We start from the raw sequence: 25,537 nt of genomic DNA, 5'->3' as shown, positions 1-25,537 counted from the left end.
CCTTAGCAGTGGAAGAAAAGAAGGAAGGAAGAATGAAAGCATTTATTAAGCACCTAATACGTGCCAGACAATTTGCTAAGCGCTTCTCAAATATCTCATTTAAGCTTCACAACAGTCCTGGGATATGTGTTGATATTATTCCCATTTTTCAGTTGAGGAAACTGACTTAGACAGCAATTAAATTATTTCCCCAGGCTCACAGAGCTAGTAAATTTCTGAGGTCAGTTTTGAGCTCAAGTCTTATTTACTCCACATACTTAATCTATTGTGCAGTTTGGATGTTTCATGGATGCTTGCAGTTGTCATGTGGAGGAGATGCCTTTATGTCTTTTAATTAACTTCAGAAAAAAAAACATTGAAGAACTCCTGAACTCTGATGTATCTTCAGTAGATTGCAGAAGAATCATGCTTTTTACCTCATCACTGAATTGATAGACTATAGGTGCCGATTAGGTGACGGTCAATGTGTTTGATTTGTTATATTTAATTTCTTCCTTGCTAGGGATGGTTATGTTAGTAGCATGTTGAATTCTGAGGTGAGACATAGTTATATAATATGTCTGTATGTCTGTAAAGGTCAGTAAAGTAAAACGAGGATACTTTTGTAGTTCCACAATTTCGTGATTCTATGCTTCTCATTACCTATATATCCAACTTTGCCCTGTTCTTGCACTGCCCTTGTCCTAGGGAAATTAATATTCATCACCCTCCCATTTCTGTGCTATTATGCTACTATCCCAATTTCTCTCCATCAAACTTTGTCACTTCCCCTCATTTAATTTACTCCGTGAAACTTAGAGAATTCTGCTCAGCCTTCATCTTAATGGTAGGCCTACTGGACCTTCATTCTAGCTAGATGGAGGGTTGAAGAGAAATTCTATAATTCTAGCATGTTATTAGAGCTTTACATATGACAAAACAAATGTTTGTTGTTGGTGTTGTGGGGGCTCAGTAAGAATTCCCTTCTGTAAAATGGGAATGATTATGTTGTTACAGAACTTTCAAAATAAACTGCTTTTGCAAACCTTAAAGCTCTATATGAATTTTATTTTTCAGTCTCTACTTAGGAATTCCTATTAGGAAAAAGTTATTGGGGTAGAACATTACATTTTGGGCAATTCTAATTGTCAAGGAGTTTTCCTCATGTAAAACCTAAATTTACCACTTTCATTTCCCATTCCTCCTAGTTCTACCCTCTGAGGCAAACAGAACAAATCTATTCTTTCCTCCGCATGACAGCTCTTCAATACTTGAAGACAGCTATCATGATACCTCAAATCTTTTCTTCTCCAGGCTAAACATCCCCAGTTCTTTCAATGTATTCTCATGTGGCATGGACACTGATATTGTTCCATTCTGGATTCACCTTGTCAATGTCCCTCTTCAGTTATGGTGCATGAAACAATGCACAGTCCTTCTCTCCTGAGGATGCCTGTCTAAAGTAGTGTGCAATAGGACTGTCATTTCCCTCTTTCTGTATATTATGCTCTTTTTAATGCATCTCAGATCACATAAGCTTTTTTGTTGTTGTTGTTGTTATCACACTCAGCTGCCTGATATTGTGCTTATAGGCCATTACCTTTTTGTTTCTTTCAGGAAAACTGTCTAACCATGTCTCCTACTTTTTCATATGCCTACTGTAAATAACATTGGTTTCTTCATCTGAAAACTGCCTGTTCATATCCTTCAATCACTTATCAATTTGGGAATGGCTTGTATTCTTAGGAATTTGACTCAATTGTCTATATATTTGAGAAATGAGGCTTTTATCAGAGACACTTGCTGTAAAGACTGTTTCTTAGCTTTCTGCTTTCCTTTAATCTTGGTTGCACTAGTTTTGTTTGTTCAAAAACTTTTAAAATTTAATATAATCAAAATTATCTATATTACATTTCATGATATTCTCTATCTCTTGTTTGGTCATGATTTTTTCCCCTCCCCATAGATATGACAGGTAGACTATTCCTTGCTCTTCTAATTTGCTTATGGTGTCATGCATTATGTCTAAATCATGCATCCATTTTGACCTTATCTTTGTATACCAAGTGAGGGTTGTGATGTGAGATGGTGTGAGATGTTGGTCTATACTTAGTTTGTGTACTGTTTTTTTTTCTAGTTTTCTAGCAGTTTTTGCCAAATAGTGAGTTCTTATCCCAAAAGCTGGGGTCTTTGGGTTTACCAAATGCTAGGTTACTATGGTCATTGACTTCTTTTTCTTGTCTACCTAATCCACTGATCCACCATTCTATTTCTTAGCCAGTACCAGATAGTTTTGATGATTATTGCTTTATAACATAATTTGAGAACTGGTATTACTAGACCGTCTTCCTTTGTATTTTTTTTCATTGATTCCCTTGATATTCTTGACCTTTTGTTCTTACAGATGAATTTTGTTATTTTTTCTAGTGCTATCAAATAATTTTTTGGTAGTTTGATTGGTATGGCACTGAATAAGTAAATTAGTTTAGACCGAATTGCCATTTTTATTATATTGGCTCAGCCTATCCATGAGTAATTGATATTTTTCCAATTATTTTAATCTCAGTTTGTTTGGAAAGTTTTTTTGTAATTTTGCTCATATAGTTCCTGGGTTTGTCTTGGCATGTAGAGTCCCAAGTATGTTTTATTTTGTTTACAGTTATTTTAAATAGAATTTCTCTTTCTGTCTCTTGCTGCTGGGATTTGTTGGTCATTTAAAGAAATATTGATGATTTGTGTGGGTTTATCTTATATCCTGCAACTTTGCTAAAGTTGTTAATTATTTCAAGTAGTTTTTTTAGTTGATTCTCTAGGGTTCTCTAAGTATACTACCATATCATCTGCAAAGAGTGATAGTTTTGTTCCTTCATTGCCTATTCTAATTCCTTCACTTTCTTTTTCTTCTTTTATTGTTATAGCTAAAATTTCTAGTATGATGTTGAATAATAGTGGTGATAATGAACATCCTTTCTTCACCTCTGATCTTATTGGGAAGGTTTCAAACTTATCCCCGTTACAGATAATGCTTGCTGATGGTTTTAGATAGATATTGCTTATCATCTTAAGGAATACTCCCTTTATTTCTATGGTCTCTAGTGTTTTTTTAATAAGAATGGGTGTTGTGTTTTGTCAAAAGCTTTTTCTGCCTCTATTGAGATAATAATATGATTTCTTCAAGTTTTGTTACTTATGTGGTCAATTATATTGGTAGTTTTTCTAATATTGAATCAACTCTACATTCCTGGTATAAATCCCACCTGGTCATAATGTATAATCCTTATGATATATTGCTGTAATCACTTTGCTAGTATTTTGTTCAACATTTTTGCATTGATATTCAATTAGGGAAATTGGTCTATGTTGGTTTAGTTATCAGTACCATATTTGTATCATAAAAGAATCTTGCTAGGACTCCTTCTTGCCCATTTTTCCAAATAGTTTATGTGGCATTAGGATTAATTGTTCTTTGAATATTTGGTAGAATTCACTTGTGGACCTTTCTGGTCTTGGGTATTTTTTCCTAGAGAGTTTATTCATGGCTTGTTTAATTTCCTTGTCTAATGTGGAGTTATTTAGGCATTGTATTTCTTGATCTATTGAGCTAGGTAATTTATATTTGAGTAAATTTTCATTGATTTCACTCAGATCATCAGATTTATTGGTGTATAATTGGGTAAAATGCTTCTTAATAATTGCTTTAATTTCTTATTCATTGGTGGTGATTTCACCCTTTCCATTTTTTTTGTATACCAGATATTTGATTTTAATCAAATTAATTAATGGATTGTCTACCTTATTGGTTTTTGTTTTTGTAAAATCAGCTCCTAGATTTATTTATTAGCTACATAGTTTTTTTTTAAACTTTCAATCTTATTAAGCTCACCTTTGATTTTCAAGATTTCCAATTTGGTGCTCAATTGCAGATTTTTAATTTGTTCTTTTTCTAGTTTTTTAATTGCATGCCCAATTCACCGATTTGTTATTTTTCCGTTTTCTGGATGTAAGAATTTAGATAAATAAATTTTTCCTTAAGTACTTCTTTGGCTGCATCCCATAAATTTTGGTATGTTGTCTCATTGTTGTCATTCTCTTTAATAAAATTAATGATAGTTTCTATAATATGTTGACCCACTTATTCCTTAGAATCAGATTATTTAGTTTCCAACTTATTTTTTAATCTATCTTTCCACTGACCTTTGCTGAATGCAGTTTTATTGTATCATGATCCCAAAAGAGTACATTTAATATTTCTGCCTTTCTACATTTGGTTGTGAGATTTTTATGCCCTAATACATGGTCAATTTTTATGTAGGTGCCATGCACTCCTGATAAAAATGTATGTTACATTCTCTTCCCATTCAGTTTTTTCCAAAGGTCTGTCATATCTAACTTTTCTAAAATTCTATTTACATCCTTAGTTTCTTTCTTGTTTATTTTTTGGTTAGATTCATCGAGTTCTGCGAGGGGATAGTTGAGGCCCTCCCACTAAGTACAGTTTTGCTCTTTATTTCTTCCTTTAACACACTTAGCTTCTCCTTTAAGAATTTGAATGCTGTGCACTTGGTGCATATATATTTAGTACGGATATTGCTTCATTGTCTATGGTACTGTTTAGCAAGATGCAATTTCCTTCCTTATCTGTTTTGATTAGGTCTATTTTTGCTTTTATTTTGTCTGAGATTGGGATTGCTACTCTTGCTTTTTTTTTTAACTTCAGCTGAAGCACAATAGATTTTGCTCCAGCCCCTTACCTTTACTCCATGTGTGTCTCTCTGCTTCAAATATATCTCTTATAAACAACATAATGTAGGATTTTGCTCTTTGTTCCAAGCTGCTATCCACTTCCATTTTATGGGAGAGTTCATCCTATTCATATTCATAGCTATGATTACTACTTGTGTTTTTCTTTCCAGACTATTCTTCCTCCTGTTTGTCCTTTCTCTCCTCTCATCCTTTCCCTCTTCACCAGTGTTTTGCTTCTTTCTGCAACCTTCCCTGATCTCCCCTTCCCTCTGTCAGTCCCTATCCCCTCCTTTACTTATTCCTCTCCCCTCCTACTTCCCTGTTGGGTAAGATAGATTTCTATATTCAATTGATTGTGTATACTATTCTCTCTTTGAGTGAGTACTGATGAGAGTAAGGTTCAAGTGATGCCCATTGACCACCCTCCCATCTTCCCCTCCACTGTAATAGGTCTTTCATGTCTCTTCATGTGAAATATTTTACCCCATTCTACCCTTCCCTTCCTTCTGCACCCAATATACTCCTCTTTCTCATCCCTTACTTTTTATGTCATTCTCTCAAATTCACCAGGTACTTGTTCCTTCTGCCTATGAATGTTTCTTCTGGCTGTACTATTAGTGATACTTTTTAAAAAATATAAGTATTTTCCCATGTAGTGATATAAACAGTTTAGCTCTATTGAATCCCTTATGGTTTTTTTTTCTCTTTTATCTGTTTATGCTTCTTTTGGGTCTTGATATTGGAAATCAAATTTTTGCTTTAATTCTGGTCTTCTTATGAATGCTTGAAATCCTTCTATTTCATTGAATGACCATTTTCTTTGCCTTGATGTATTATGCTTAATTTTGCCAGGTAAGTGATTCTTGGTTGTAGTCCTAGTTACTTTGCCTTATGGAATATCATGCTCCATGACCTTTGATTTTTTAATGTTGCAGCTGCCAAGTCCTATGTAATCTTGCCTGTGGTTCCCCAGCATTTGAATTGTTTCTTTCTGGCCACTTATAGTATTTTTTAGTTGATAGTGTTGAAATCTGCTTATAATGTTCCATGGAGTTTTTATCTTGGGATCTCTTTCCTGAGATGATCGGTAGATTCTTTCAATGCCTATTTTGCCCTCTGCTTCTGGGATATCAGGATAGCTTTTGTTGATAACTTCTTGAAAGATGCTGTTCAGGTCCTCCTTTTGATTATGGCTTTCTGGTAGTCCAATGATTCTGATATTGTCTCTCCTGGATCTATTTTACTAGTCAGTTTTTTACCCATGAGGTATTTTATGTTTTCTTCCATTTTTTCATTCTTTTGAATTTGTTTGATTGATTCTTGATGTCTCATAGAGTCATTAGTTTCCACTTGTTGAATTCTAACTTTTAAGATGTTGTTTTCCTAAATTATCTTTTGTACTTTATTTTCTATTCGGCCAAGTCTACTTTTTAAGCAGTTTTTCTTTTTCTAAGCTGTTGACTCTTTTTCCCCCCATAATTCTCTTCCCTCTCTCTCATTTGTTTTTTCCCATTTTTCTTCTACCTCTCATATGATTTTTAAGCTCCTTTTTGAGTTCTTCTATGAGTTCTTTCTGGTCTTGAGACCAATTCCTGTTTTTCTTTGGGGTTTTGCCCATAGGTGTTTTGACACTGTTGTCCTCTTCTGAGTTTGTGTCTTGATCTTCCCTGCTACCATAAAAACTTTCTAAGGTCAGATTTTTTTTTTTTGACTCATATGTTTTGGCCTTTATCTTTTCTTTTAAATTTGAGCTCTGCTCCTGGGGTGGAAGGGACACTGTATCAAGCTTCTTATGCTGATGCTGCAGGTATGGACTGTTTACCTGGCACTGCACTTATGTTGTCCTGAGGCCCACTCGGGCACTCACATCTGGCACTGCACTGAGGGAGTTGGGTGAAGGGTGGCTGATACTGCTGGAGGCCTTAGGGATTTGGGAGTTTACCTGGGGTTGAGCTGGGGACCTAGTGGTGGTGTCTGGCATGTGCTAAGGTCGTTGGGATGTTTCTTCATTTCCCCAGGACTACCCTGAGGCAAGTGGTAGTCTGGCTGCTGGTGGCTGCCTGATTCCCAGTGCTGTGCTGAAGCACGTAGCAGGGGCCCAGGGCAGTCAGCTGCCTATTTGCTTAGGCACTCGTAGAGTTGGTATTTGTTTTCTCAGGCTACACTGAAGCACCTGGAGGTCTGCTCACTGTTTGTCCAATGCAAGGGGACTCTGGCTGCTGGAGGTTGTTTCTGCCCCAGAGGCTATGCTGAAGCATTGGGCAGTCCTCAGAGCTGGAGTTTCCATATTCCCCTGGCTGCTGGCAAGTAGGGGGTCCTAGTGTTGGCATTCGTGTGCTTCTCCACACTGGGGTTTAGGATCTACCACTGCTTTGTTGAAGTGGGGCTTCTTGGGATGCTTCCTGTCCCGCTTTCTTTCCTGAACTACACTCCCCTTTTTCCTGAGACAGACCTTTCTTCCCAATCATCCAAGTTTCTTGGGCTCAAAGATTGTCCCCACCCCTCGTCTTTTTGCTGGTTCTGCTGTTCCAGGATTTGTTTTTGGGTGCTATTTTATGATTTTTTGGAGGTGAGTATGGAAGCGTTATGGCAATTTACTGCTTACTCTTCAGTCGCAGCTCCCAGAAGCTGTCACCTCTATCCATGCTTTTTTATCCCTTGAATCGCATGGACTTGACTTTCAGGCCTTTCTATAAACATATCAAGCAAAATGACCTATTGCTTTTTGCATTGGTTGGGCCATCTAATTCTTCTGAGAAGTCTGTTTAGTCCCAGAAAAAAAAACCTTGACAATTTTCTAGCCAAACTGGCCTGCTTGTTGTTCCATAGGCAAAATGTTCCATTGCCCTCTACTTAATATTTGCCCCATAGAATTCTTTGCTTCCTTCAAATCAAAACTGAGATATTTCTTCCTATAGGAAGCCTTGTCCGTTGCCCTTTTGTTCTTGGTGCCTCCACCTACCCTTAATTATTTTGTGTCTGTTTTGTATACACTTATGCAAGATCTTACCCTTTTTGATTTGAATATGTTTTAATAGAAAAGGCAAAACCAAAGACATTGTGACAGAAACACAGAAAAGACATTCAGTATAGAAATGACCAAAGTGTCCTGTTTCCTGTTATTTAATTTGTATGTGACTGATATGAGTTCATTAAAGTCAATAGCTGGAAAAATCTAATATCTAGAACTCTTTTGTGACTATTTGCTTAGTTATGACTTGGCTAGCAAAACTGTGGATTTTGATTTTCATTATATGGTAGAGGAATCATATCACATAAAAATCCTACTTAGGGTCAGCAGGGTTAGTGAGGATAAGACCTCCAAATGTATCAGAAAAGACTTTTGAACTGAGTCTGAGTGCCTGCTTTGGTAGCACATATAGAAAAAAATTGAAGGATACAGAAAACATTGGCATGGCCCCTGTGCAAAGATAACACACAAATTTATGAAGCTTTCCATAGTTTCCAAGATGACAACAGATGCTGGAAAACTGATGAGTGATGAGATGGTCATGGAATCTGTGGAGAAGAACTTAGATAGCCCCCCCCTTGTGAGAATCATTTTCTCTTAGATGGCTTCCCTCAGACAGTGAGACAGGCAGATATGCTTGATGACCTCATGGACAAAAGGAAAGAAAAGCTAAACCCAGTAATTGAGTTCAATATTGCCAACTCTCTACTCATTTTGAGAACCACAGGAAGGTTGATTAATGCTGCAAGTGGCCACTCCTACCATGAGGAGTTCAACCCTACAAAACATGAAGATGGTACCACTGGGGAACTCTTGATTTGGACATTCAGATGATAACAAAACTGCTTTGCAAACCTACCTGAAATTGTATCATACTCAGACTCCCCCTGGGTAAAGTACTACAGCAAACCAGGGATCAGTTCTGCCATGGATGCTTCTAAGTTCACAGATGTGATGTTTGCAAGCATCCTGGCAGCCTTCTCCAAAATGACATGTGAAGAAACTGAGGCACAGAGAAGTTAAGTGGCTTGCTGAAGATCATACAAGTACCAAATGACTGCAGACTAGGCAACATCATACCTTGGTTAACCAAATTCAGAGCAAGGATCTGAACTTTTAAATACTGAACAGAGGGGTAGGGTTGGTGAGGAACAAGAAGGGATAAGAGTATTGGGGGCAGATTGTTCAAGTGGGTCATTGTTTTTTCCTGCTAAATGGGAAGTTTTATAAATAAAGTTGGGAGAAGGTATGTTGGGGAGGAAGGTTATAGATTTTTAAAGCTCCCAAGGGGAAGGATATGGGGAAGAAAAGGAATCATCTAGGAATATGATTGTAATTGGAAAGCCATTTACCTAAAACCTCAGTTGTCGTTTATGGACCTCTAAGTTTGCCATATGGGGAGAACAGTGATTCCCACTGTCGTCTCCTCTCCTGTCTGTACCTTGTAACAGGGTAAGTTTTGGTTGCTGACTTTAACACCCATACATTTTGTTTTCCTCTAGTAGAATGCAAGTTCACTGAGAGAAGTGAGTCATTTTCTTTTTTGTTTTTGTATCACTAATGCCTAGCAATGCAATGACCTGGCACAGAGTAGCCACTCATTAAATGCTTGCTGAAGTCAATTAAAATGATTCTTATGCCTATAATCTTCACTTTATTCCTTTTTTACATTTCTTGGCTTGTTATTGCATAGATATAACCTAAACAAATTACTTCTCCATGTGGTACTTATTTACTTCACTACAGCAGTTATATGTCGAGTTATTTTTATAGTTGTAATGTTAAAAATCCCACATTCCATCTACCACACATTTTCCTGGTGGCTTCTGGGACTTACAGTTTGCATTTGTGACATGACTGCAGAAGGTACAAGAGCAAATCCCTGGCTATGGAAAAGCAGTTGCTCCATGTTCTAGCAAAGCAAACCAGCTATAGGCTCTATCTTTCTGTAACTTCAAAAAAAATGGTTTGAGCAACAGTTGGGTGGTTTTATAAGTGTGATTGCATAAGTGTGTGCTGAAAATAAATATGCTATGCTTGAATTCATAATTTTAAGACATTTTGTGTATAGCTAACATTATCCTCGTCTCACAATCAGTACCTGTCAGAGTCCTATAGCCTCAGACACCACCATGCTGCACTTAGCTGAAATCATTATATTTTCCTCTAGTAGAATGCAGGCTCACTGAGATTAGTGGATGTTTTCATTTTTCTCTTGTATCACTGATGTCTAAGTGAATAGAAAAGAATTCAGAAAGCTCATCCAATGCTCTTGTTAGTGCCTTTTGGACAAAGTCTTCGGTGCTCTCCCTGACCTTGCTATACTCTGCACTGCAGGGCTCAAACAGCTAATCTCACAGCAAAATAGTTTTTCCCAGAGTAATTCACAAAAAAGAAAAATATAAACTAGACACACAGAGAAATCCACGCAGATCACCACACTCCTTGGGACTATATTAACTACCTCCTAGTATGGTGGTACATGCCTGTAATCATTACTAAAATGCAGTTTGATGCTGGTAGATCTCTTGAGATCAGGAGTTCTGAGCAGCAGCAGATAGAGTGTCCGTACTAAGTCTGATACCAATATGATGATCTCCTGGGACTGGGGTACCACCATCTTCCCTATGGAGAATGAATCAGAGAAGCAAGTCAAAGCTTCTGTGCTAATCAGTAGTGGGATTAGGCCTGTGAGTAGCAGCTACATTTCCAACCTGGTACTCATAGGCACACCCAGTCTCTCAAAAACAACAACATAACTATGCTGATTGACCACAAAGAAGACTCACCTAGATCTCTGGTACTCCCATTTGTCAGTTCATTATGTTTCAAATTCACGCTATAATAGCCAGTTTGTGGAACACCAGTCTGGGGACCTTGGCTATTTCTTTTTTTCATAATTGGTCAAATGGAAAATTAACATAGGAAAGGCTGTTGTAGAGATATTGGCACCAGCGTTTTCCTCCTCTCTCTCTCTCAATTCAACTGTTCTGTGGATGTGTAATAACAGCTAACTTATCTAGAAGACAGATGTGGTAAGGATTCAGTCAACACAGAAAGCCAGGATCAGTCAGTTACTAGTTCAATAAGTATTCACTTTGTGATGAGTATTGTGTTAGTCACAATGAATAAATTCCAAATTTCCCAGCCTGATATTTAAGACCCCCCCATAAACTGAACCTAACTTTATCCTTTCACATGCTCATCTATTACTATTCCTGATTCCAGCAATAATTATAATTATTGCAAATCCTGAATTAGTTGAGTCCAATTGAATGAGCTCTTGTTATGATGAATAGTTGAGAGGACTGGACAACACAGTTTGCTTCAATATAATGTAAAATACATAAAGTTTTAATATGATTATATGTTGATATTAAAATATTACAAATTTTGCAAGCAATAATTTCTAAAAAGAGTATATTTGATTCCTTTTTTTCTCTCCTTTTTTTTCTAAGTCTGGATTTGAATATGAAGTGAAACTAATGCAAATTCTTCCAAAAATTAGAAAAAAATATTTGGGGGCTAAATATTTAGACTTGGCCTTAAAAGGGATCTGGACAGATGGAAAGGAGAACTAAGAGACTGAGGAAGGGACTAGTGATTCTTGGAATGGTTCCCCTGGAGAAGAAACTTGTAAATCTGTGAGGCTCACCCAGGAAATCCTGTGGCCACAGGGAAGGTGGAGGTAGAGTAATCAAGGAGTTCCTAGATTAACAAGCCTCTAAAAAAGAAGAAGAAGATTTCAGATAAACAGAAATTCTGGATTCCAGGTTGCTGTTCTATGTCCTGCTTGGTCCAGGAGAGTTGGCCAATAACCCTAAAGAAAAAGGTCAATTTTTAAATTTTATTTTATTGAGAGACTGCCCCATAAATTATTCAAATCAATAAACATTTATTAAGTACTTATTATGTGTGAGATGTTTGCGATGAAAAGACAAAATTAAAATTATTTCAAGGAATTTCCCTTTTATTTTACTTGGTTCATTATACAGTCATTGGGAAGAACAAGTATAACCTTGATTTTATAAATGAAGAGTGAAGGAATGTGAAATTGTTTATTACGCAAATTGAGTTAACTTGTAAAACAAAGCGTAGATTTCACCATGTGGAAAACCATTACATCATCCCCACTTTCCCCCTCTGAATAGTGATTCTAATTTTGAGATGGCATTCTGTCACTAATTATTGTGCGAAGCAATTCATTTGATCTCTGTGTGCCTCAATTTCCTCAACTATAAAATTAAGGGAGTTATCTGGATGATCTTTAAACTACCCTTAATTCTAAAATTCAGTGTAAGAAGGATAATGGCTATGATGTAGCTTTAGGAATGCAGGACAAAGATTTTTCAGCTCCAGTGTTCCTGGTTGTTTCCTTGAGACATGTCAAAACTCCTCTGCAGTTTGCTTAGTACTTCCAGCAGCGTGATGGGAACTGAAAAGTATTTACTTAACTGAACCTAAATATCAAGGGGTCCTGGAAGAATTCTGCCAAAGAGACTGAGTTTGTGAGAAAAGAAAAATCTTGCCTGAGAGGTTCTTTTGTCCACTGGCTGGATGTGGCTAAGGAAAGAGCTGTGATAATGCCAGACTTGGGCAATCTTCAAAAGAAGACATCACATTCTTTTTGAGGAAGACATCTTAGCAGTCAAAAACAGCTACAGCCAATGGTAGCAGATAGTCAGGATACAAGAAGTGTAGCCCAAATGTTAACTAGAAAAAGCTGAGTAAGAAACAGAGGTCAGCAGTAGCTCTTCAGAGAAACAGCGTAGCAGGTGACAGTAGCAGCTCTTTGGGTAAGTAAGGGTTAGTGTCTGAGGCACAAAGGAAAGGTGGAGTGGAGCATGTCACAGCAAAGAAAGAACATCAGCTGCTGAGAGATCTTGTTGCCAGCTGCTTCTGCGACTCTAACTAGGTCACTATCTGCCTTTTACCTATGACTCATTGCATAGTATTGTAATTATTTAGGTAGAGTCACATATAATCAAGGTAAGGAACTCTGTCACCTTTTTCCTCTGTGTGCCTAGCACCTATCCTAGTGTCTTAGGTGCATGCTATGTATATAGAAGGTGCCAGTATGTAGTATGTGACAGTATATAGCAGGTGCTTAATAAATGTTTCATTTCCATTGAATGAAATATATAGTGTGTTTTGTAGTTGTCTTCTATGTGAGTTTCAGAAGAAACATTTATGCATGGTTGTGTCTTTGTTTTCAGTTTTAAAATTATTCTTGTACTACAAAACTTTTCTTACACTACAAAACTTGCATCTGTTCCCACTGAATCTCTTTCCTTTACTACCAATCCCCTGTTCTCATTTGATATTCACCCTTCATCTCCTCCCCTTTAGCTCGTGCTGTTCCTTAATGTATAAATTTCATTTTTGGACTCCTCTCCAGAAAGCATTGCTCTCATTCTCTTCATTATCCGTCTTCTCTTCCTGTTTGCCGTCTCATTCTCTGATTCATGACTCCTATAATTATCTGTTCTCTCTTTTTAGTCTGTGTTCCTCATGCAAACAGTATTTCAAGGTATTCATCCCATAACACTCCTTCAAGGTGCTCTGCCAGTTCCTCGTCGGGCTCACCTCAGAGATTCCCCTTTTCTGTTGTGCCTAATTTATAGAGCGATTGGTATTCATCATCATTATAGTAATAACAATAATAGCTAACATGTACATAGTGTATACTATGGGGTAAGTACTGTACTAAGCACTTTACAATTATTATATCATTTCATCTTCACAATAACCGTGGGAGGTAGGTTCTATTATTATCTCCATTTTACAGATGATGAAACAGACTTCATCTAATGCAAAGTCCTCATCTCCCTTCAGTGACCTAACTCTCTTCACTAATGTTTATCCGTGCCATGCACTCCAACCACCAAAGAAAGGCCACCTTCCTCTTTGCCTCTTTTTTAAAAAAATTTAATGTATTTAAATTTTTTTCTTGATTGCATGCAAATTTTTTCCTCCCTCCCTTCTCTACTCCCTCCATGTAAAGGCAAGCAATTTGATATAGTTTATGCATATGCAGTCCTGCAAAACCTATTTTCATATTAGCCATATTGTGATAGAAAACAGACAAAAACCCCAGGCAAAATAAAGTAAATAGAAAAAGTACGTTTTGATCTGCATTCAGCCTCCATCAGTTCTTTTTTCTTGAGGTTGATAGCGTTTTCATCATAAGTCCTTCAGAATTATCTTGGATTGTTGTATTGCTGAGAATAGCTTAGTCATCTACATACCATCATATCATCATATCATCTGCAAGAGTGATAGTTTTGTTTCCTCATTTCCTATTCTAATTCCTTCAATTTCTTTTTCTTGTCTTATTGCCACAGCTCGCATTTCTAGAACAATATTGAATAATAGTGGTGACAATGAACATCCAGCTTCATCCCTGATGTTCCTGGAAAGCCTTCTAGCTTACTCCGTTACTGAAACACTGCATGTGGATGGTTTTAGATAGTTACTACTTATCATTTTAAGGAAAGCTCCTTTTATTCCTATTCTTTCTAGTGTATTTTGTCAATTGCTTTTTCTGTATCTATTGAGATGATTATATGATTTTGTTTGTTTTATTATTGATATGGTCAATTATGCTGATAGTTTTCCTAATATTGAACTAGCTGTGAATTTCTGGTGTAAATCCCACCTGGTTATAATGTATGATCTTTGTAACATATTGCTGGAATCTCATTGCTAGAATTTTATTTAAAATATTTTATATCAATATTTATTAGGGAAATTGGTCTGTAGGTTTCTCTGTTTTTGTTCTTCCTGGTTTGTGCATCAGCATCATATTTGTGTCATAAAAGGAATTTGGTAAGACACCTTTTTTTTTTGTCTTTTCTGATTTATTTTATATAGTAGTGGAACTAAGTGTTCTTTAAAAGTTTGGTAAAATTCATTTGTAAATCTATCTGATTCTAGGCAATATTTTCTTAGGGAACTCATTTATGGCTTCTCCAATTTCTTTTTCTAAAATAGGATTATCTAAGTACTCTATTTCCTCTTCTGTTAATTTGAACAATTTATATTTTTAAAATATTCATCCATATTTTAGGTGGCAGATTTATTGAAATATAATTAGGGCAACAGCTCCTAATAATTTCTTTAATTTCATCTTCATTGGTGGCAAATTTGCCTTTTTCATTTTTGATACTGCTAATTTGGTTTTCTTTTTTCTTTTTTAAATCAAATTAACCAATGGCTTGTCTATTTTATTGGTTCTTTCATAAAACCAGCTCCTACTTAGTTTCATTTGTTAATTTAATGTTATTACTTTCAATTTTATTAATCTCTCCTTCAATTTTCAGGATTTCCAATTTGGTGTTTATTAGGAATTTTAAATTTGTTCTTTCTCTAGTTTTTAAAATTGCATTCCCAATTTGTTGATCTGCTCTTTCTCTATTTTATTGATGTAAGGATTTAGAAATATAAATTTTCCCCCAAGTACTACTTTGGCTTTTGGTGTGTTGTCTCATTTTTGTAATTTTTTTAGTGAAACATTTTAATAGTTTTATGATTTGTTCTTTGACCCACTCATTCTTTGAGGTTAGATTATTAAATTTCCAATTAATTTAAATCTGTTTTCATGATCCTTTATTGAATATAATTTTTATTATATTATGATCTGAAAAGGATACACTTAATAATTCTGCTTTTCTGTATTTATTTTTGAGGTTTTGTGCCCTTCCACCTCCTTTTCAATATTTCCCCTCTCCTCACTTACTCCCCCATAGGTTTTTATTTTCCTGAGACTCCAGAGGTCAACTTCCCCTCATTTCTAGCACTTAACCCCAGCACATTGCTCTCTCCCCCATCCACCATCTCACTTTTATGTATCTTCTCATGTTATATAGTCCTACAAAGGAAGCAATCACCTGTAGGCATTTTTTCATATGAGTATAGATAGCTTAGATTTCTTCTTCTGAAAACTGTCTTTTCATATCCTTTGACTATCGATTGAGGAATGACTTGTATTTTTATAAATTTGACTCTCTTCTCTATATATTTGAAAAATGAGGCATTTATTAGACAAACTTGCTGTAAAAAAGTTTCCCCAGTTTCCTTCTAATCTTAGCTATAGTTGTTACTATTTTTCTTCTTCATTTAGCTGTGTATATTTAAAACCTTTGGTATTTTCAGTCTTTTCCCACCTTATTTTCCTTATCACCCATTTCCTGACAACTTCCCCTCTGATTGTGGTTTCAGCCTCCTCCCATGTTGGGTAAATTCATGGTTCACTAGCCTAGGTCTCTGCACCAAGTGACCTTTGGATGGTCAGAACTAGTCCCATGTTGGTGCTATGCACTTTCTATTGGTGTAAAAGCCTTGGTGGCAAACAGCACAGTGCCCTACACACAGTGTCCTATCTTAGCACCTTATTCTAGTCTCTCCATTCCCCAAATTTCTGACCTGACACCAGCATTTCAGAGCCTGCTTTCAGTGGAATGAGTGCGTCTAGCTTGTAGCCCCTGGCAGGTTTTTGCTCCTGAAGGCCTGTGGCTTCATGGGTGTTGAGGCTCAAGAAGCTTTTGCAGCCTGCAGCAGAGGTATTGCTGGTATTGGATGGAGGGAAGAGATACTGAGGTATACATGTTTTGTTGTAAGCCTATATTATGCCAATGGATTTGCTAGTACTGCCTCATTGCTGGTAATGTGGGAGGTGGGGGAGGGGGAACCGAGCTCAGGTCAGTGATAATTCTTGTGTTTGGGCAATTTCTTTAAACCTTCTTTCGGATTATTGGTGTCCTAGGCTAAGGAGACAACTGAGGTTGCTTTATCTTCAGCACATAATTCCTGCTTTGAAGAGGTTTGATATGTCATTTAGGTCAGCTAAAATAGCTAGTCTACTGTCTTATTGTTCATGTAGCCCATAAGTCCCTGAGAGTAGACAGTTGAGGATGACACCTAGGTTTTGAACCTGAGTGTATGGGAGCATGATGACACTATCTTAATGGGGAATTTTGGAGGAGATTGGGAAAAGGGGCTGAGTGAAAGATTTAGTTCATTTATGTCTGGGAATGTTCAGTCTGGGAAACATTTCAGTTTGGTTAGAATTTATGATACATCAAAGTAAGTAATGTGTAATAAGGCTAAAAAAGTCTAATTGAGCAAGATTGTATTGATTGCCTTAGGAGGCAGGCTAAGTGTGTATTTTATTCTAAATGCAGCAGAAAGCAAGTTTTATTGAGAAAGGAAGCAACATGCATGATTTCCAAGGAAGGAAAAACAGAAGTTAAGACAGTTTTTAGGGACACCTATGCTCAGGGTGACAAAGAAATTGATAAGGATACAACAAAGAATATTAATAAGGAGTCATCATGCCCTCAGAAGTACTAGGAGACAGCACTGGCACATAAGCCAAGGGAACAGTATATAAAGAACAGGATGACAGCGTCAAAAGTTCTTGAGATCTGAAAGAGGTATTGAGAAAAAGGGCAATTGGATTTATCAATTCAGTAGTCACTTAAGCTTTGAGAGAGCAATGTAAATAGAATAATGGGAGAAAAATGTCAAATTGAAAGGAACAGAGAAATGAGTGGGAAGTGAGATGTATCTGCGTCTAAGATTTTATAAGGAAAATGAAAAACAAGTATTGTCTGCTTTGCAAATCCTTGGGACAGAGATTGTTTCTATTTTTGTTTCACCATTGTACATGATAGTTAACACATGGTAGCTTAAGAAAAGTTTTCTAAATGAATGAAGAGGAAATAGCATGGTGAAGTGAAGGCTTTTTTTTTTTAAATAGAGAGATTTTGTCTTGTTTATAAGCAGTATAGGAAGAAGTCTTTGGGGAAGAAGATGCTGAAGATGAAACCACAGGAACTGTGACTGGGACAAGCACCAAGACAAGATGCTGTAGGCATCAGAGACCTTAGAAACAAGATGTTCCTCATCCTCATTTTCATCCTCAAAAGGAAGAAAATTTAAAAAAAGTAGAGGTTGGGAGATGAAGCAGAAAGTTTTTGAAGTGTGGAGTAGGTGATTCCAGGAACCTATCAATAGTTATCCTTGATTTTAAAAGGAAATTATTTTTCAGGTAACAAATATTTGTCTCTCCATTCTACCTCCTCCATTGGAAACCTCCCCCAACATTTTGTGACAAATCTGCATAACTGAGTAAAATAAATTCCTACAGTGGATAGCTTTAATCTTCTCAGTAAAAGGAAATGGTGTTTTCATACTAAAAGAGGGAGGATTTAGATTGGTATTGGTGACTTGAGGAAAGACAAAAATAATGCTCTCTGATTTTTATATAGTGATTTAACTTTTTTAAAGTACTTTATGTAATATCATCTCATTTGTAAGTTATATTACCTTGCAAAGTAGATACCTCAGTAATAATTATATTTTTTTTAGATGAAGGAATTTAAGTTCATATAGGTTAAATGACTTGCCAATAGTCATATTAGTAACTGTAAGGGGCAGGATTTGAATCAAGGTCTCCTAAAGCTCTAGAACTAGTGCTTTCCCCACCTCTGCTACCAAGTTACCTCAAAAAAGTTTGAAATGGTTGCTGTAAGTATTGGAAATGGTCAATCAGAGGAAAAAGTGGATTTGTTTTAAGCCAGTGAAGGCACAGTTGATAATAGCAATAATAATCGCTAGCATTTATATGTTATTGTGTTGTTCATCCTTCATTTTTGAAGAGGGCCAGTGTCAATTCCAAACTTTGAATGACTCTTTTGATCTACCTTATCCACTTGTTATTGCAAATATATCATCTTATTTTGTCTTTACAACCACCCGAAGTGGCAGGTGCTATTATTATCCCCATTTTACAGATGATGAAACTCAGGCAGAGAGAAGTTGGGACTTTCCCTGGGCAGATACAGCAAGTAAGTGTCTGAGGTAGGATCTGACCTTAGGCCTTGCTGCCTCATTTCTTTCAGAAGCATTGAGAAGCATGAGATTAGTATGGGATATGGTCGATGATTAGTCATCTAAAATTTGGAACTTTTAGGGAAAGAATGGAAGTAGAATAAGATTAAAAGAGATTCATGAATGTGGAATTGAATGGATTGAATCAAAAAGTAGAAAATCAAGCAGTCAAGGACTATTTTGAGCCCAGACTATAAAGAAGGAAAAGTTGAGGTGCCGTCTTCCCCTAGAAGGTCATGCATTTCTCCAGTTGCTCAGACTTCTGTCTGGTAGGGTAGTAGGGCTGCAAGTGTTCTGTTTTCAGTCTTTTCCTACCTCCTGCACTCTCTAGTATCAACACTTATCTCCAGGGTCCTTCTTGTCATTAGCTAACAATCAGAGGTAATTTTTGATGAGTGTGGCTATTTTGACACCCTTCCAGATCGCAACCCTTCCATGATTTCTCATGTTTATTACCTCTTGCTCATTTCTTTCCTGAAATGCTTGAGCATTTACCCAGTGTGGCAGGTCTTCCTGTCCTTCTATTTATCCCTGCTGTGATATTTATAAGCCATGAACTAATGGGCAAGTCACTTAATCTCTCTAAACTTCAGTTTCCTTCTCTGAAAAGCAGAGGTAATAATACCTCTATTACCCACCTCATGGGTTATTGTGAAGCTCAAATGAAGAACATACGTAAAGGGCTTTGCCAACTTTAAAGCCCTGTGTAAGGGAAAATTGTTAGGAAGTACTCGGCAGCTCCTTGAACAAAATGTGGTAGAAACAGTAACTATGCCCTCTTCTACTTAAATGTAGCAATTTCAGTGCTACCTTTCTATGTCAATGATTCCCAATATTTTTCATCTGTTCTCTTTTCTTTCTGAAATATACTGGGTTTTTGTAGTTACATTGCTAACAATTTCTCAGCTATCTGATACTGAAAATGTAGTTTTTTGGGGCAGCTAGGTGGCCCAGTGAAGAGATCTCTGGCCTTGGAATCAGGAGGATCTGAGTTCAAATCCAGCCTCAGACACTTAACACTTACTAGCAGTGTGACCCTGAGGAAGTCACTTAACCTCAAATGCCTCACCAAAAAAAAGTAGTTTTTCCCCTAGAAAATCATTTGTAATAGCATATCTATTGCTTTCTCTAGTTTTCACCAAGAAAAAAAATCAGCTCATGAACAGACTATTTTCTTATAGATTTTATTGTGATGAGAAGGAAGGCTTGTACTAATAATAATGGTTATTGTTATTATCTTTTTGTAAAAGCACAATCTCCCCATACTTCTGTAAAAAGCCCTCATGGATAGCTTAAAATTCTGTTTCTGAGTGCAATTACAAGTTTATTGCTTCTAGCACTGAATTCTTTCCATAGTCAGGTCTGGGAACCTTTCCTGATTTCAATACTTTAATGGGTTTGCCATTTTATTGGTGTTGGTGTTCATTCCATTATTAGAGATGAAAGCGTATCCATATCTTCTCATTCTGTAACAATGCTTTTTTCTTCCCTTCCTATTAACCCACAAACTGTCTTGTAGGTCACTGGAAGTATTTCTCTAGGGTTTTTTCCCCAATATTATTGCGCTACTATTGCAGCGCTTGGATTCATCTGATGTCTTCCATTCTAACTAGATGCCTAGCTGACTTAATTTTTTGATGACTTATTTACTAGATGAAGTGATGCATTGGATTTATACCATCTGTTCATTTGTTTCTTCTTTACTCTTGAGTTACCCAAACTATATACATATGTGTATACACACACACACACACACACATCTATGTATGTATGTATTTGAAATTATGATCTTGCATGATTCAAAGCCACATGCCAACAACAGCAACAGCAACAACAACTAACATTCATATACTGCTTCGAATTTTGCAGAACCCTTTATGTCATCTTATTTGATTCTTGCAACAACCTTATAAGACAGGTGCTATTATTATTCTCATTTTGTGGATGAGAAAAGTGAGGCTCAGTGGTTGAATGATTTGCTCAGGGTGATAGCTACTAGGCATTCGAGACAGAATCTAAACTTATGTCTTCCATGACTCTCAAGTCCAGTACTCTATCCATTAGGCATCCTAGTCACCTTTATAGGATCTATATAAAAATGTAAGTTTTAAAAAGATGTTTTTGATTTAGAGAGCATCCATCTAGGGATGGTTGAGCACTCTTAAGAAGTTTTCCAAGAGCCACTCAATCCACTCTCTTCCTTCGTGTTCAGTGCCAGTGACTTGCCTCACTATCTATCCAAGGTGCTGGAAGACTACCCCAAAGTACATCTGCTTCTGCAATGTCATTGCCACATCCTCGTATTGCATATCAGTAATGAATTTTATTCAGACCATAGAAATGATAGTCTCTTCTTTGAACAGCAATAGAATTCATTCTCCATACAACCCTTTCTGCAATTAATAGAGGCTTCCTTGTGCTACTGCAGATACATTTTTATGAGAGACAGTGAAATATATTTGGTAGATTGCTGGCAGGCCTGTGCAGTATAAAGGCCAGGGTTCAAGTCCTGCCTTTGAACAATACAATCTGTGTGAAAGTCACTTGATTTGGGTAATTCAATCAAATTTCATTTAGAGTTGCAGAACAAATGCCAACTTTCATTGAAGAATTCCTTCATGGGAATTTCCCTTCAGAAATGAAATAACTAATATCTTATGAACCTCCTTTTATTCCTGCCACCCCCCAAAAAGAAAAAAATACTTAAAATATATAGAATTCATTATTTCCCAGGGCCTAGGGAAGTGTGACCCTTTAACTGAATCCAAACTTCACAGAACAAATCCCTGTAATAAAAGGATTTGTTCTGTAAAACTGGACTCAGTCAAAAGGCTGCACCCAAGGATCTAGGAGGTCACATGTGGCCTGAAGGCTGCAGGTTCCCCACCCAGGCCCTAGGCAGTTACTTCTATTAATAGAGGGACTTTTTTTTTTCATGTTAGTTCCCTGTATAAATGAAATCACTGCTCTAGTCCCTCACCCCCTTCTCTGGAGTAGTCTATATAATATAAACTTTTATGGGAAGAGATTAGATTTTCTAATTCTTATACATGGGGTTGGTGAAAAGCAGTGAGTGTATTTATTTGAATTAGTAGACATTATTTCTATTTTTGACTGTATGATTCTTCGTAAGTCATCTAAACTTTCTCCACTGTTGATTTCTCATCTACATATATAAAGGGTTGAATTATATGACACCTCAATTCCTTTCCATCTTATTTATTTTATGATTCTGTAATTCAAATTAATTTAATTAGAAGACCATTTATTAAGCATCTATTATTCATAAGATACTGTTCCAGGTAGTGGAAATATAAGATGAAATAAAGCACAGTTCCTGCCCTCTAGGAAATAGCAATCTAATCAATGATATTCAATAAGTATATGAAAAAATGCAAGAGGAATAGAAAATAGACATCCCTCAAATTACATAAAAAATATGAGGAGATGGTATTTAGGAACCATCACCTAGGAAAATCAGAGAATACTGACCAGAGAAGGTAACAGCTAAGTCAGGTTTTGATTAAAGGGAATAATAGGAAGACATTAAATTGTATGGAATTCTTCTATTCTGGCCTACAGAAGAGAGAAAGGAAAATTACAAAGGTGATTGAGAGCTGAATAAGGCAGGATGAAAAAAGAGGATGATAAAAAATTGAGTTTGGCTTCAATATCAAGGATGTAAAGAGAAGTAATTGAAAATAATGAAGCAAAGGTGTGTTGGAGGGAATGTGTGTGGGGCCTTTGAATGCAAAGATCAGGAGTTCATGCTTTATTAAATAGTCAATAGATAAGACCACTGAAGATTTTAATTATGAGAGTTATACCTCTGAACAGGGAAATTAGAAGATTACCTAGGAAAGGGTATGATAGTAGATAGAGAGATGAGAGGCCAATGGCAAGAAACAAGTTAGAAGGCCAATTTGTTAGGCAAGATTTGGTTAGAGCCTGCAGTGAATAAGATAAACTAGTTGTTTGTTATGTGTGGGTTACATATACATACATACATACATACATGTAAAGTTATTCTACGCATATTTCTACTTATCAGTTCCTTCTCTAGGTGTAGATAAGATCTTTCTTCATATGCCCTTTTTAGTTAATTTGGGTATTGATAATAGACAAAATAATCCATTCACTTATTCCTCAGTGTCTTATTAAAATAATTTTATTGAATTATGATTTGAAAATGATACTTTTAATATTTCTGCTTTTCACTATAATATTTTATGTACCAGTATATTGTCAATCTTTGTAAAGGTACCATGAACCACTGAGGAAAAGGAATATTGCATTCCATTTCCATTCAATTCTCTCCAGATATCTATCATATCTAGTTTATCTACAATCCTATGCATGTCCTTATCTTCTTTCTTATTTATTTTTGGTAAGAATTATCTGGTTCTGAGAGGGGAAGGTTAAAGTCTTCTACTATTATAATACTACTATCTATCTCCATGTGCAATTTATTTAACTTGTCTTTTAAATATTTTGAAGCTGTAGTATTTGGTGCATATAGGTTCAGTATTGATATTGTTTCATTGTCTTTGGTACTTTTTATCAAAGTGTAGTTACCATGTTTACCTCTTTTAATTATACCTATTTAATTATATCTAACATTCATTTTTCAAAATTTTTGAGTTCCAAATTCTCTCTCCACTTTATTTTCCCCCTCACCCCCACAGAGAAAACAAATAATTTGATATAGGTTATATATGTTCAGTCATGCAAAACATATTTCCATGTTAGTCATGTTGTGAAAGAAAACTTAGACAGAAAAACCCTAAGAAAAATAAAGAAAGTAAAGAAAAAGTATGCTTTGATCTGCATTCAGGCTTCATCAATTCTTTCTTTGGGGATAGATAGAGGTTTTCATCATAAAACCTTCAGCATTGTCTTGGATCATTGTATTGCTACGAACCAGCTAAGTTATTCACAGTTGATCATCATATGATATTGCTGTTACTGTAAACATTTTTCTCCTGGCTCTGCTTATTTCACCTTCAATCATTTCAGGTGTCTTTCCATGTTTTTCTGAGATCATACTATTCATCTTTTCTTTTCTTATCACAATAATATTCCATTATAATCATATACAACAACTTGTTCAGCCATCACCCAAATGATGGATATCCTCTCAAGTTCCAGTTCTTTGCTACCACTAAAAGAGATGCTAATAAATATTTTTGTACATATAGGTCCTTTTCCTTTTAATTATTTTATCTCTTTTAGATACAGACCTAGTAGTGGTATTGCTGTGTCAAAGGGTATGCATGGTTTTTATTGCCTTTTGAGCATAGTTCCAAATTACTCTACAGAATGGTTGAAATAATTCACAACTTTACTAACAATGCATTAGTGTCTAAATTTTCCCACAGTACCTCCAACCTTTGTCATTTTCCTTTTCTGTCACATTAGCCAATCTGATAGGAAAGAGGTGTTACCTCAGAGTTGTTTTAATTTGCATTTCTCTAATCAATAGTGATTTAGAGTATTTTTTCCTAGGACTATAGATAGCTATGTTCGCTTCATCTGAAAACTGCCTGTTCGTATCCTTTGTCCATTTATCAGTTGGTGGATGGCTCTTATTTCTATAAATTTGAGTCAGTTCTCTACATATTTGAGAAATGAGGTCTTTATTAGAGAAACTTGCTGTAATTTTTTTTCATGGTTGTGATTACTATGGATGACCTTCCATCCTATTTGCCCTCTGTTTATCCTAGTTCCACTCTGCCCTCTCCCTGTCCATTCTCAAAAGTGTTTTGTTTCTGACTTTTACCTCCCCCAATCCTCTCTCCTGCCAGCTCCCCTCTTCTCTTATCCCCTTATCCTCCTACATTCCTGTAGGTAAGATAGATTTCTGTACCTCAGTGTGTATGTTGCTCTCTTTTGGGGATAATTCTAATGAAATAGTAAAGTTCACATGCTCCTTTGCTCCACTTCCTCCATTTTCTCCTATGTTATAAAAGTTCTTTTGCACCTCTTTAATGTGAGATAATTTATCTCGTTCTCCCCTTCCCTTTCCTCTTCTCCCAATGCATTCATCTTTCTCACCCCTTAATTTTATTTTTAAAAAATAATTATCTATCATATTCAACTCACACCTGTGCCCTCTGATTATATATACTCTTTTTACCTTCTAATACCTTCTACCCTTCTAATAATGAGAAAGTTTTTAATAGTTACAAGTATTAATTTCTCATGTAGGAATGTAAATACTTTAACCTATATATAAATAGCATAACTTTATGATTTCTCTTTCCTGTTTACCTTTTTATGCTTCTCATCAGCCTTGTATTTGAATGTCAAATTTTTTATTCAGCTTTCTTCATCAGGAATGCTTGAAAGTCCTCTATTTCATTGAATATCCATCTTTCCCTTTAAGGATTATGCTCAGTTTTGATGATTAGGTTATTCTTCATTGTAATCCTAGCTGTTTTATTCTCTGGAATATCATATTCCAAGACTTCTGATCCTTTAATGTAAAAGCTCCTCAATTTTTTTGTTATCCTGACTGTGGCTCTACAATATTTGAATTTATTTTTCGCTGCTTGAAATATTTTCTTCTAGACCTGGAAACTCTGGGATTTAGCTATGATATTCCTGGGAGTGTTCATTTTGAGATCTCTTTCAGGAGGTGATTGGTGGATTCTTTCAATTTCTATTTTACCCTCTGATTCTTGCCTATCAAGGTAGTATTCCTTGATAATTTCTTGAAAGATGATGTCTAGGCTCTTTTTTTGATCATGGCTTCAGGTATTACAACAATTTTAAAATTATTTGTTCTTGTTATATTTTCCAGGTCAGTTTTTTAAAATGAGATATTTCACATTTTAATCTTTTTCATTATTTTTATTTTGTTTTATTTCTTCTTGAAATCTTTTGGAGTCATTAGCTTCCACTTGTCTAATTCTAATTTTTTTTAACTTTATTAATTTATTTTGATTTATC

The 25,537-nt window shown here is 35.9% G+C and overlaps 1 protein-coding gene, 1 non-coding gene and 1 pseudogene across 3 annotated transcripts in view; all 3 read left to right on the top strand.

Moving 5' to 3' along the window:
- Positions 1-25,537, top strand: part of GRID2 (glutamate ionotropic receptor delta type subunit 2) — a 1,695,829-nt gene that overhangs the window by 135,607 nt on the left and 1,534,685 nt on the right. The gene's annotated exons all lie outside the window — the stretch shown is intronic.
- On the top strand, positions 8,081-8,188 carry LOC144455568 (U6 spliceosomal RNA). The gene has a single exon (XR_013484282.1). It is a non-coding gene; the product is annotated as a U6 spliceosomal RNA (small nuclear RNA).
- On the top strand, positions 8,193-8,716 carry LOC110223079 (adenylate kinase 2, mitochondrial pseudogene; annotated as a pseudogene).

Source organism: Phascolarctos cinereus, unplaced genomic scaffold (assembly GCF_003287225.1).
Source record: "Phascolarctos cinereus isolate Bilbo 61053 unplaced genomic scaffold, phaCin_HiC Scaffold_9;HRSCAF=440, whole genome shotgun sequence".
In the NCBI taxonomy this organism is placed as follows: Eukaryota; Metazoa; Chordata; class Mammalia; order Diprotodontia; family Phascolarctidae; genus Phascolarctos; species Phascolarctos cinereus.
This window is presented reverse-complemented; position numbering and strand designations above follow the sequence as displayed.